This window comes from Lissotriton helveticus, chromosome 10 (assembly GCF_964261635.1).
Source record: "Lissotriton helveticus chromosome 10, aLisHel1.1, whole genome shotgun sequence".
Lineage (NCBI taxonomy): Eukaryota > Metazoa > Chordata > Amphibia > Caudata > Salamandridae > Lissotriton > Lissotriton helveticus.
The window spans coordinates 985,087,043-985,099,382 of NC_136071.1; the positions used below are offsets into that span (position 1 = coordinate 985,087,043).

The following is a 12,340-nucleotide window of genomic DNA, read 5'->3' on the forward strand; positions in this document are numbered from 1 at the left end:
AATGCTGTGTTTATCACATCCATGGTACTAAGCATGTTTCCCCTAATTCCAGTATGGGTTTGAGGGAGATCATTAAGAGATTTAACCTCCACAAAATTATTTACATCATATTTTACCAGGAAAGAGAGATCTGCTGATTTAAGGAAATATTCAGTGAAGCATTCATAGAATGCGGATTCTCGTCCCCGAAGATCCTAGTTCTGCTGCAAAATGATCGAAGTTTAATTTCAGTGGAGTGAGATTCGGTTGTAAATCAGGCTATTTCCTTCCAAATATAGAGACCGAACTAAAGGAATCTGTCTTTGACTTGTCCTTCGAACATTTAAGGCCAATTACATCTTGTGCCTCCTGAGCAATATTGACACTCCTTATATTTTTATCAACCAGTTACAGCTTTAACTGTGGCATTGTCGGTGGCATCACTGTAGGTGAGAGTACCCGTTGGCTTATATTTGAATCAGTGCTGGATGATAGTGTAATAACAGTGTAGTGAAAGATCGTATTCGAATCTGGATTTATTGAATCCTGGTCGGCGAGTATATTCACTTCTTTCAGTTACTCTTTCTGTGTTTTTTGCTGATCAGGCTTAACGACAATAAAACTCTTTTCTGAGAAGGAGTTAGAGTGCAAGAACCTCGTTTGAATTGAAATTGGGCATTTATTGTCATTGAAGAGGAACCCAACTCAAATACTGATGTTGCAACATTTTCTGCTGGTTGGTTGCCTGAGCTACTTGATGGACTACACTCAGTTAGAAACCTTTTTGCAAAAGCCATTCCCGGAGTGCTTGGACCATGACTTGAGGGCGGTTGATTAGGGCTTATCTCTGTCATTACATCCATATTTAAGAACCTTCTTACAGCTTTCGGTGATTTCTCAGGGTATTTAAAGTAATCTGCAATGGTAGGTTGAATAACAGAACCTCTGCAATGCTTCGGTGAGCGTTCCATGACTTTGAAGAGGCATTGTCAACTGGAGGGGATATATCCAAAATGTGTCCATTTTCATTTTCCTCCATTTTATTTGTGGTTGTAGGGGCCCTCAAGAGCGTTCAGACAACATTGTGAATCCAAAGGCAGTACTTTGTGGTACCGCTCTTTCATGGCAATATGAATGAATACAAAGGCAGGGGTGCCCACTTGGAGCACGCAAACCACACCTGGACCTAGCCAGGCCTTCTCTGCTACCCACGGCTCAACCCTAGGGTGAAGATAACTAAACTGCACCACACCTTAATTATTTCCTCAATGTTGTACCTATATTTACTTTACTCTATCTACTTGCCTTTGGATTTTATCCTTCAGCTGATATGGCTACACTGTGACAGACTTCATTGGATTTTGCTAGTCATGGACCTGTAGCACAGCATGATGGATTCTTGATGGATCCTTAAAGGGCTCATATGCTCCACTAGGGTTCTCCTTTTTCTCCTGCTTTTTTCTTGTTGAATGTTGTTGCCCTGTCCTGCATTGCCTGTACTGGTGCCGCCATCTTCCTGAGGCAGCCAAGACAGCATTGCCCAAAAGAGACATGTCAACTCTGAGAGGCACGAGCACACCAACACACCAGCAGCTCTCAGCCTCTCGACCACCAGCCACCTGCCCCCACTGCATGGTTACTGACTGGTCACTATTTCCTTTGGTCGATTGATGTATTCAGATGGTGTTTGCAGGACAGTGACTAAGCATAAGGGGGAGAGAATCAACTGTGCTGATGGCGGGTCACCATTGGCCCAAGCAAGCCTCACTGGCCAAATGCCGGCTGCTTCCACTGCAGAGGGGGAGCCCACCGGTGTCTAGTGCTAGCATGAGAGCTTGCCCTTTCCCTAGGTTCCATAGTCTCCTAGGCTCCTTTAGGCCTGTACTGTGCACATCCAGTAAGCCTGGCAGGAATGTATGCAAAATCTAAGTGAATATGGGAAGAGATGGGTGACATGTCAATGCTGAAGCCAATACTGAGGCAGGATGCACACAGAACATAGATGGCAGGTAGCTGGTGGATGGAGAAGGGCTACCCCGGCTCACCTCTTTGATCGAGCCTGGTAGATCAGGCAGATGTTGTTGGGCTATGAGAGATGCTGGCTTCTGGCTCCCAGACTTTCCTCCAGGTCACGGTGCTCAGCAGCCACTACCACTGCCGCCACTTTGTCTAAAGGCTACCCGCACCAACCCCCAAACCATTCTGGAGTCCAATGTACCATCAGTGCATGGAGTGCCGACCTGAAAGAAGTTTGGCATCCTTGGCTGAAGCTCAGTGTGTGGCATGTATCAGACCTCTGCTCTGCCTCAACTGCTCACTCCACTGCCACCTCCTCACTACCTCCTCAGCTTTGCAACGATTGGCAGACTTGTGGTAGAGGAGGCAGTGGCATGCAGTCCCACTGTGGCACAGAGGCACAGGAGCAGTAACGCAGGAACCTCCACAAATGCAACAAAGCCGCAGGTGCTGCTCAGACCCCTCAGAACCTCCGTAGAGCTGCCTAGGAGCCACATGCAGCCGCTAGCTCAATCATTCAGCCTGGCACCCGGCAACTTGGCTGCTCAGCTATTTGCTGTCCCATGCGGCTCTGCCATCAATTAATCAATCAATCAATCATAACATTTGTATAGCGCACTACTCACCCGGAAGGGTCTCAAGGCGCTTGGGGGAAGGGGTCCGCTATTGCTCGAACAGCCAGGTCTTGAGATGTTCCTGAAGGTGAGATGGTCCTGGGTCAGCCGAAGGTGGATGGGGAGGGAGTTCCATGTCTTGGCCGCCAGGTAAGAGAAGGATCTTCCTCCGGTGTTGGCTCTTCGGATGCGTGGTACGGCGGCGAGGGCAAGGCTAGTAGAACGTAGCTGACGGGTGGGCGTGTAGAAGGTAAGGCGGTCGTTGAGGTACTTGGGGCCTAGGTCGTGGAGAGGCTTGTGTGCGTGGGTGAGGAGCCTGAACGTGATCCTCTTGCTGACGGGGAGCCAGTGCAGGTCCCTCAGGTGGCCGGAGATGTGGCTGCATTGGGGGATGTCCAGGATGCGTCGGGCGGAGGCGTTCTGGATGCGTTGGAGTCTTTTCTGTAGCTTGGCTGTGGTTCCGGCGTAGAGGGTGTTTCCGTAGTCCAGTCGGCTGGTGACGAGTGCCTGGGTGACCGTCTTCCTGGTTTCGGTCGGGATCCAGCGGAAGGTCCTGCGGAGCATGCGTAGGGTGTTGAAGCATGATGAGGAGACGGCATTGACTTGTCTGGTCATCGAGAGGGAGGAGTCCAGGATGAAGCCCAGGTTGCGTGCGTGGTCTGTTGGCTTGGGAGTGGTGCCCAGGGCGGGGGGCCACCAGGAGTCGTCCCAGGCGGAGGGCGATGGTCCCAGGATGAGGACTTCCGTCTTGTCTGAGTTCAGTTTCAGGCGGCTGTTCTTCATCCATTCGGCGACGTCTTTCATCACTTCGTGTAGGCTAGTTCTGGCGGTGTCGGGGTCTCGGGTGAGAGAGAGGATCAGCTGTGTGTCGTCGGCGTAGGAGATGATGTTGAGGTTGTGCTGGCGTGCGATGGCTGCAAGAGGTCTCATGTAGACGTTGAAGAGGGTGGGGCTGAGTGATGATCCTTGCGGGACGCTGCAGATGACTTCGGTGGCCTCGTATGGAAACGGGGGGAGGCGGACTCTCTGTGTTCTTCTGGCGAGGAACGAGATGATCCACTCCAGTGCCTTCTCTTGGATACCGATGTTGCTTAGGCATTGAACTAGGGTGCGGTGGCAGACAATGTCGAACGCTGCAGAGAGGTCCAGGAGGATGAGTGCCGCTGTTTCCCCGCTGTCGAGCAGGGCTTGGATGTCGTTGGTGGCTGCGATGAGGGTGGTCTCGGTGCTGTGGTTGGCTCTGAAACCGGACTGCGAGGGGTCGAGGGATCCGTTCGTCTCGAGGAAGGCAGCAAGCTGTCTGTTGACGGTCTTCTCGATGACTTTGGCAGGAAAAGGGAGGAGCGAGATGGGGCGGAAGTTCTTGAGGTCGGGGGGTCCGCTGTTGGTTTCTTCAGTAGGGCGCTGAGCTCGGCATGCTTTCAGCTCTCCGGGAAGGTGGCGGTGTTGAAGGAGGTGTTGATGATGTTCCGGAGTTGGGGTGCGATGGTGGAGTCGGCCTTGTTGAAGACGTGGTGGTGGCAGGGGTCGGTTGGAGATCCGGAGTGGATGGTGCTCATCGTGCGGGCTGTGTCTTCGGTGGTCACCGTGGTCCAGGTGCGAAGGGTGGCGGTGGGGGGCGTTGGTTCGACGGTAGGGTGCGTGGATGTTGCGTCGAAGCTGTTGTGGATGTCGGCGATCTTGCGGTGGAAGAACAAGGCGAGAGAGTCGCAGAGATCTTGTGAAGGAGTGATGTCGTTGTTGCCGGTGCTTGGGTTGGAGAACTCCTTGACGATGTTGAAGAGTTCCTTGTTGTCGTGGGTGTTGTTGTCCAGTCGTTCAGTGATTTCTTCTTGGTGGTGCGGATAAGCTGGTGGTGCTTGCGGGTGGCGTGTTTGAGGGCGGTCATGTTGTCTGTGGTCTGGTCACGGAGCCAGGCTTTCTCGAGGGTGCGGCAGTTCTTCTTGGAGTCCTTGAGTTCGTCGGTGAACTAGGAGGCCTTCTTGCTTCTGGGTCTGCTGGGAGGGTTCTTCAGTGGCGTGAGGTCGTCGGCGCAGGCGGTCAGCCACTGCGTGAAGTTGCGGGCTGCTTCGTTGGGGTCTGTTGTGCTGGCAGGTAGGTTCTGGCTGAGGGAAGTGGTGAGCTGCTCGGCGGAGATCTTGCTCCAGCTCCTGTGAGGAACCTGTTGCGGGTGGTGGTGGGTCGTGGTTCTTCTGAAGCTGAAGTGGACGCAGCTGTGGTCGGTCCAGTGAAGTCCAGTGGAGTGGCTGAAGGTGATGTGCTTGCTGGAAGAGAAGACGGGATCAAGCGTGTGGCCGGCGTAGTGGGTGGGGGTGTTGACCAGTTGCTTGAGTCCGAGGTTGGCGAGGTTGTCCAGCAGGGTGGTGGTGTTGCGGTCCTTGTTGTTCTCCAGGTGGAAGTTGAGGTCCCCTAGGAGGATGTAGTCAGCGGAGGGGAGGGCGTGCGGGCTGATGAAGTCCGTGATGTCGTCGCTGAATTGTGTGCATGGTCCCGGGGGTCTGTAGACGAGGGTGCCTCTGAGCGTCATCTTTGGGTCGGCGTGTATCTGGAAGTGGAGGTGCTCTGCGGCGGAGAAGGTGTCGTTGGAGTCGGTCGTGATGCGGATGGTGTTCTTGCGTACAATGGCGATGCCTCCTCCCGTCTGGTTGATGCGGTCCCTCCGGGTGATCTTGTATCCGTCGAGGATGGCGATGGCGATGTCGGGTGCAGAGGAGGCGCTCATCCAGGTTTCCGTGAGGAAGGCGACGTCTGGTGAAGTTGCGTCGAGCAGGTTCCAGAGTTCGATGGCGTGTCTGTGGATGGAGCGGGTGTTGAGCAGGATGCACTTGAGGTGGGTCTTGCTGGTGCTTGGCTTGGCGGGTGCGGTGCAGGTTCGGAGGCAGGAGAACTTGCAGGCCTTGCAGGTGAAGGGTCCGTGGCTGCGTCTCGGGGTGGCTCGGTAGCAGGCGGAGTTCCGGCCGGAGTTGAGTGCGTTGAGGGTGGCGGCGTCATAAGTCCGTCGTGTGGGCTGGCCTCTTCGGGGGCCAGGGATCCTGGCGCTGGGCGCAGTCCAGGCGCAGACGGGCGTAGACGGGCTTGCCTTTGGCGCGCCTTCGGCGCACAATCGGCGTGCCCGCTGCGCGTACGTGCGGACTCTGCCATAAGTGGAGAGTAGGGGGGGCGGAGCGAGGGAGGAGCAGCTGGGAGGCGGGAGCGGGGTGGCGAATGGGAAGGGAAGGGGAGAGGTCCTAAGCGAGAAGGGGGCGGGGCCGCAGGGGAGCAGCGGCTGGGAGCGGGGTGCGACGGTAGAAGGCGGGAAAAACGGCGGGAAAAACGGCGGCAGTGCAGGACCCACTCAATCAGGGTCACCACACGGGGGGAGAGGAAAAAAACAACACGGGGGGAAAGTGGCACTAGTGGATACTAGTACAGCAGCACAACTGGCGCAGAGAAACAAAAGCAGAGAAAGGCACAGGGGATGATATCACAAAAGTACAACTGGCACAGAGGAACAACCAGAGGAAGGCACAGGGGTCACGCCTTCAGGAGCGGCGGCGAGCGGTGGGAGCAGGGAGATCGGGTGACTCAAGGAGGGGGCACGGGCGGGTGGAGCGACCGTCTCTGACGATGTCAGGTCAGGTCACAGGTCCGCAACATGTTCCTCTCACTCCTCTTCTCACTAAGGTCACACTAAAATGTTTCAGTTTCACTCAATCAATGTACTTCAATACTTCTATAAAGGTGTTTAGGATCCATGACCAACAGGGGACATTTTGTATTTATCTCAGATAAACGTACATAGAAATTTGTGAACTGAGAGAAACTGGCTCTAATGTGAATCCCAGTGGCTTGTCACTGGTCACCTCTCTGCTGAAAATATGACTGCTGTATTTCTGTACAATAGAAAGGTTTACATTAAGGTGGAAATTAAATTATGCATAGAAAGGTGAATACATGACCACATGGGCATCGATTCACCAGCATTATTTTGCTGCCTTTGAGGTTATAGATTGTATATAGGGAAAACTCCAGGAGTGGAAAATGCAAAAAGTAGATGGTTCAGTTACATTAATGTTCACCTTTTGTTTATGAAAATGTCTTCACGAGCCCTTTGACCAGGAGTAGCTAAGAAATTGCCAGGGGGACAAAGACAATGCCGGGTAGCAAGGCCCCCCTCTTGCTAGCCCTAATTGATGATCCTGCATGTTCTACTTCCCATTTTTTTTGTTAAATGTGTCATTTTTATAACTTTATAACATTACAATAAGTCATGCCTGGGCAGTCCAGATAAATGTACATGCTGTGCTTAAATTCTACTGCGTTTTCGGGAGTTGGAATAACTGGGAGTCCATCCAGGGCTGGCTTTAGCGCTTTTAACACCTGGTGCAATAACCATTTTTGGGCCCCTCCCTTGACATCCTCCTCGGCTTACCCTAAAACTGGGCAAAAGTGCCCCTTATCTGTCCATAGCCCATCTCTCACATACATTTAATTTGTTTTCAAGCATTGGTAAAGGGTGGCTATACTAATAAGAATACATATTTTCCAAAACAAACACCTTTCAGCAACTTTAGGAATAGATAACGAAAGAGTGGGGATACACACATAACGTCGTAACCTATTTTATGTAGTTTGCATGCAGATATTTGACGACAGTTTGAAAGTCACTGTTCTATATTAGGACTGTATCGAATAAACTGCGGTAACAAAAGGATTTCTGTGACAAAAGCAGTAATCTGCTCCGTAATCCACATTAAATAGAGATATGTGATCTGCACGGTAAGGGTTCATTACAGCAAGCACATAACTCCTCTATGCTTCTTTATGGCGACTCAAAAGTGCCACTAGTCGGAAACTCTGATACCTCTTTCTAGCAGCAACATTATTCACAAGAGTTATCTTGACATTTGTATTGTTGCCATAAAATTGGATTCACAAGGAACACTGCCACAGGTGTATTTAATCGTAAGTTATTGCTAAACACATCACACCCTCGCTAGGTCAGCGCCCCATGCGGCCGTACCCGTTACACAGCCTTAAAACCGGGCCTGATTCTGCTCTTTCGATTCTTCTGAAATCCCAGAACTAAAGATCAGTCTAAATGTTAGTTCCCCGGTGCCACAAGAACACAAAACCTGGCCCATGCCTTCCCCCAATCAACACCTTATATGGATGAATACCTGCAGCAGGAATTTCATGTAACCTAAAATGCTTTACTTCCTCCTTCTTAACATATATGTTTGAGTCTTTATGTTTGAGTCTTCATGTCTATCTACGCCACACCTCAAGAATGCGAGTTGGTAGGCTGACCTAACTAAGGGGCCGATTAGGATGGCGGACGGACTTTGTCTCTCTGTCATCCTGTCGTGGAAGGGTCCGTCCGCCATAAGGGCGGAGGTCCCGTGCGTCGAATTAGGATGCACCCGCCACAGTGGCGGGTGCATTTCGCATTTTTAACATTGCGGCGGGCGGTGCAATGCTAAAAATGCATGTTGTACGTTTCAAAGCACAACATGACAGGCACTGCGCCGTGCCTGCCATGTTGTACTTTGAAACGCAGGGGGGTACCATAGGGTCCCCCCATGTGCACCCCCTTCACCCTGGGGGCCCGCAACGGGCACCCAAAGCAAAGACCGATTGCCTTTCCACAGCGGCAATGCCGCCATGGAAAGGCATAGGACCGCAGGCATCGTAATATGGTTGGCGGTGTCTCGCAGACACCGCCACCATATGTACGCACTTTTTCCGCTGGTCGCAAAGGCGACCGGCCGAAAAGCGGGGGACGGTCTTCCCGTCCGCCGCAGACCCCCCAGCCATCCTAATGTGGTGGGGGTAATTTCAGTGTGGATGGCGGACGGATTGCCTCCACCGGGCCGGCGGTGGCTACCGCCAGCCCGGCGGGGGCAATCCGTCCACCATCCTAATCGGCCCTCAATAGCGAAATCATAAAGCAATAGAAAAAGCACAAAATGCAATATCCACACACACAAACCATAGCATACATTTAATACATCTTTCATTCCACTATTGTCAGCTTCATTCACTAGAATAAAGTAGAAAAATCCCAGAGGCAGGGAGATGACTCTTGGCCTGGTCGGTACAGATCTGGGTTGCTGCTCTTTCTTTTGAGGGCATGTAATATTGCTGCCACTACCACTAAGGGTTACTCCTGAAAGCTATCATTTTGCTTAACCCAGCACTTGTCTTTCGTGCCTTTAGAGCTACTTAGTGCCATAAAAGCTATGCGCTCAAACCACAGTGCACGCTATATATATGTACAATCCTCCCTGCTAAAAGAATATATGGCCATACATAAACACACAACTGCACGCACACGTATAATGATCACACACATATACAGAGTCACCATGCACAATCGTCATAAGCACATGCACAATCAGCCCACATACAGATCATAAAGACATGAATACACATATAATATACACACCAACCATAACATGTACCCTTGCCTTTCATACCTGGCATATATCGAATCTGGGCACTGGGAGACTTCTGTGCTCTGGGCTCTAAACATGGTGAAAGAATCGATTTGCTAATCCAAAATGCCTTATACCTTTTATTTAAGGCCAGAGTAATATGGTGCTGAAAGTGCATCAATGGGATTAAAAATACATTTCACGTGTGGGCTGCAGTGTAGGTGTACACCACACATACGAGTGACTTTAGAAGAGGGAATTCAGCATTTGATTGCTGAGAGTAAAGCTGCAGCAAGCAAATGTCAAAGAAACCATTTTTGACGTCTTTATATGTTTGATTTTTGGCATTAGCTCAGCCACCAATAAGTAGTGTACTGGGCTAAGCCTAACATTAAGTTTGCCATGCCCCAGTGGTACAAGGCTAAACGTGATGTGTCACTGCATAAGTTGCAGTTGACTTTTCCTATCGAGAAAGACTCAATAGTAAGGAAGGTCATATTTTTCATAAGTTGGCTTAGGGAACAGCCAGTTGTCATCTAAAATATGTTAACATATTTATTGAACATTTAATTCAATGATGAATATAGATTTTGGTTATATATAGTACAACAATGATTCTGTGCTAGAACGTCTGCATGGTAATTAATTCATATCTCCACGGCCTCTATCCGCCAGTGACCGTGTGTCCTTGAATATTCGTGAAATACATTTCTATGAGGGACAAAAGGCCTTGGTCTGTTGGCAAGAAGTAAACGCAGGCACATCCACCTATGTCTTACAATTTGGAAGCGGGGTCAGGAGCCAAACATAGCAATACAAAGAACAGGCTGATAGTTGTTATGTTAATGTTAAACAGAACTCTGAAATAAGGAAGGCAAACTCTGCAATAAGGGTGGAAAACTCAGGTATAAAGAAGGCAAACTGAAATAAGGAAGGCAAACTCTGATATAAGGAAGGCAAACTCTGGTATAAGAAAGGCAAACTCTGAAATAAGGGCGGGAAACTCAGGTATAAAGAAGGCAAACTGAAATAAGGAAGGCAAACTCTGATATAAGGAAGGCAAACTCTGGTATAAGGAGGGCAAGCTCTGGTAAAAGGAAGGCAAACTCTGGTATAAGTAAGGCAAACTCTGAAATAAGAAAAGCAAACTCTGGTATAAGGAAGCCAAACTCTGGTATAAGGAAGGCAAACTCTGGTATAAGAAAGGCCTTTGATAGGGGCAGAAAAATTAGCCTACCCTTGGAGGAAGTGTGCATCTTTGAAGAAGGCTCAAAAGGTCAGAGGGACTGAACCTTAACTGCTTTCAAAGAGTTGGTAAAGAGGCCTGTCTCCTCTTTGGATCTAAGGCTACAGACCTCCCGAAGAGCACCAGGAAGATTTTAATAATTTGATTGCACCTGAACGTTAATTGACTGACCCTGCCATCCTGACCTTGAGGAAGAGAGACTGGTTTCTGGTAACTGTTTATAATTTTTGGTCCAACAGTGGCGTCTAGAACCCACGTTTTGTAATGGGCATAAACTAACATTGACTTTTGTGTACACATCATGCATCTAGGTGTTTTTATGATATTTTCTTCCAAATTTCTGATTTTGCAGTCCCAAATCTTTGTCATTTAGAATTGTTTTCTTCCAAATAACCCACTTTTTGCCATGGCCCCCCAAATTTTGCCCCACTGTTTTTACTGTTTTAAGGACTCCGTGAGCTTTATCACTGCTAAAAGGAAGTACATTGCCTGTGCTTCCAGCTCAACATTTTCTTTTTATTGGCTGCTGTGAATAAACATTTCTGGGCGTCACAAACCTCCAAGATTATACATGCCTTGGAATACCCTAATATCCACCTCTTGATCGGGATTTACTGATCGGGAATGGGATATCTAAGCACACTTGAATGGGCTTACACATGCCCAAAGTCCCTTTGGGAAATTCTGGAATGAGTAACGAGGTAAACCGTGAGGTAAACGTGAGTGTATAGCTACATTTACATTTGTGAAAAGGGCCCCGTGCTCACAACAGTTAACACTGTGGTGTTATTATATAGCATTTTAGGCAAACACATACCTTGGTGAAGCTGCACTAGTAAAATAACAGAACATGCGTCTACATTTAACAACTTCAAAAACCTTGATGGCCTTGAGTTCTTTCTCTGAACATGGGTCAAGGAGAGCTCAGATTGAGGCAAAATATTAAATACAAATCTTCTCTTGTTAGAAGAAATGGATTGGTTCTCGGTAAAACTATTTTTGGTTTTGTTAAATTAGATCAGAAGGCTACCAGTCTTGTTTCAAGCATCTTCAAATGCACAGTGCAGTTTAAATTGGATTGCAAGACTACAAATAACTACTCTTCGCTTTGCTACAGGACTATGACATCTTGAAGGCAGTGTTTCTAATCACACGATACAGAGGTTATGAAGAAGGTGATGTAAAAATCTGTAACTAATCGAATGGCTGGCTCTTCGGTATTGACGCTTTCATTTTTTCCAAATACAAAACGACATACTTGTTCGATTACATTGTGTTGTATCTGAACCGAGGAAGAACATAGTTGATCCTAGATTTATAAAAGCTTTGCACCAGCACAAAACGTGGCAAGTGGCGCAAAGTGACAGAAAGGATGCAAAGTTTCATAAGGGTATTTACTATCTAGGGCAACAGGTGTATTGTGCTAGTAGGTTACCTTTTTCTTGGCACAGCAATCTCTTTGTGCTACTTTACAGTGCTTTGTGTGAAAGGGGCATTAGTGTGGAGGATCAGTGAAAGTATCTATAGGTTTTTTCAATAAGTCCAACTACTAAGATAACTGGACTGGACTTTGTGTAAAAAACGAATTCGTCATTGAAGCAGGTGTTAACAAAACATATCCCAAAACATATCACACATTGCATGTGTGTGGCAGTCCATAGCAAACATTCAAAGTGTATCTAGACATAGGACTTTGCAGTGTGAGAATGTGCTTCCATTACAAATCTTAAGCTGGACAGAGCATACTCACCTCTGCATCATGGCGCAAGGCCGGGGAGATTGTTTGTGCATTAGCAAAGGTGAACACAGCAGTAGCAGGCTGAACTAAGTAGATACGACTTTGTTCTGCATTTTACCGCTTACTCAACTCAGCGCAACAAATTTGTTTTCTGCTCTACGTTGTATGAAAAATTGTTAAATCTGGCCCATAAAGTGTTATTTACCCGTCTTCCTGATTTTCAAAACCTATTGTTCACCCTCCTGGAGGCTGTTTTGGTAGAAATATCAGATGGGTTCTTTGTTTTTTTCTAGTTCCTCAGGAGATTAAGAGCAGAGAATGTATTCCTAGT

General features: G+C 48.6%; 1 protein-coding gene across 1 annotated transcript in view; it reads right to left on the bottom strand.

Annotated features, from left to right (window-relative positions):
- CALCR (calcitonin receptor) overlaps positions 1 to 12,340 on the bottom strand; it is a 2,001,221-nt gene that overhangs the window by 1,524,423 nt on the left and 464,458 nt on the right. The window lies entirely within an intron of this gene.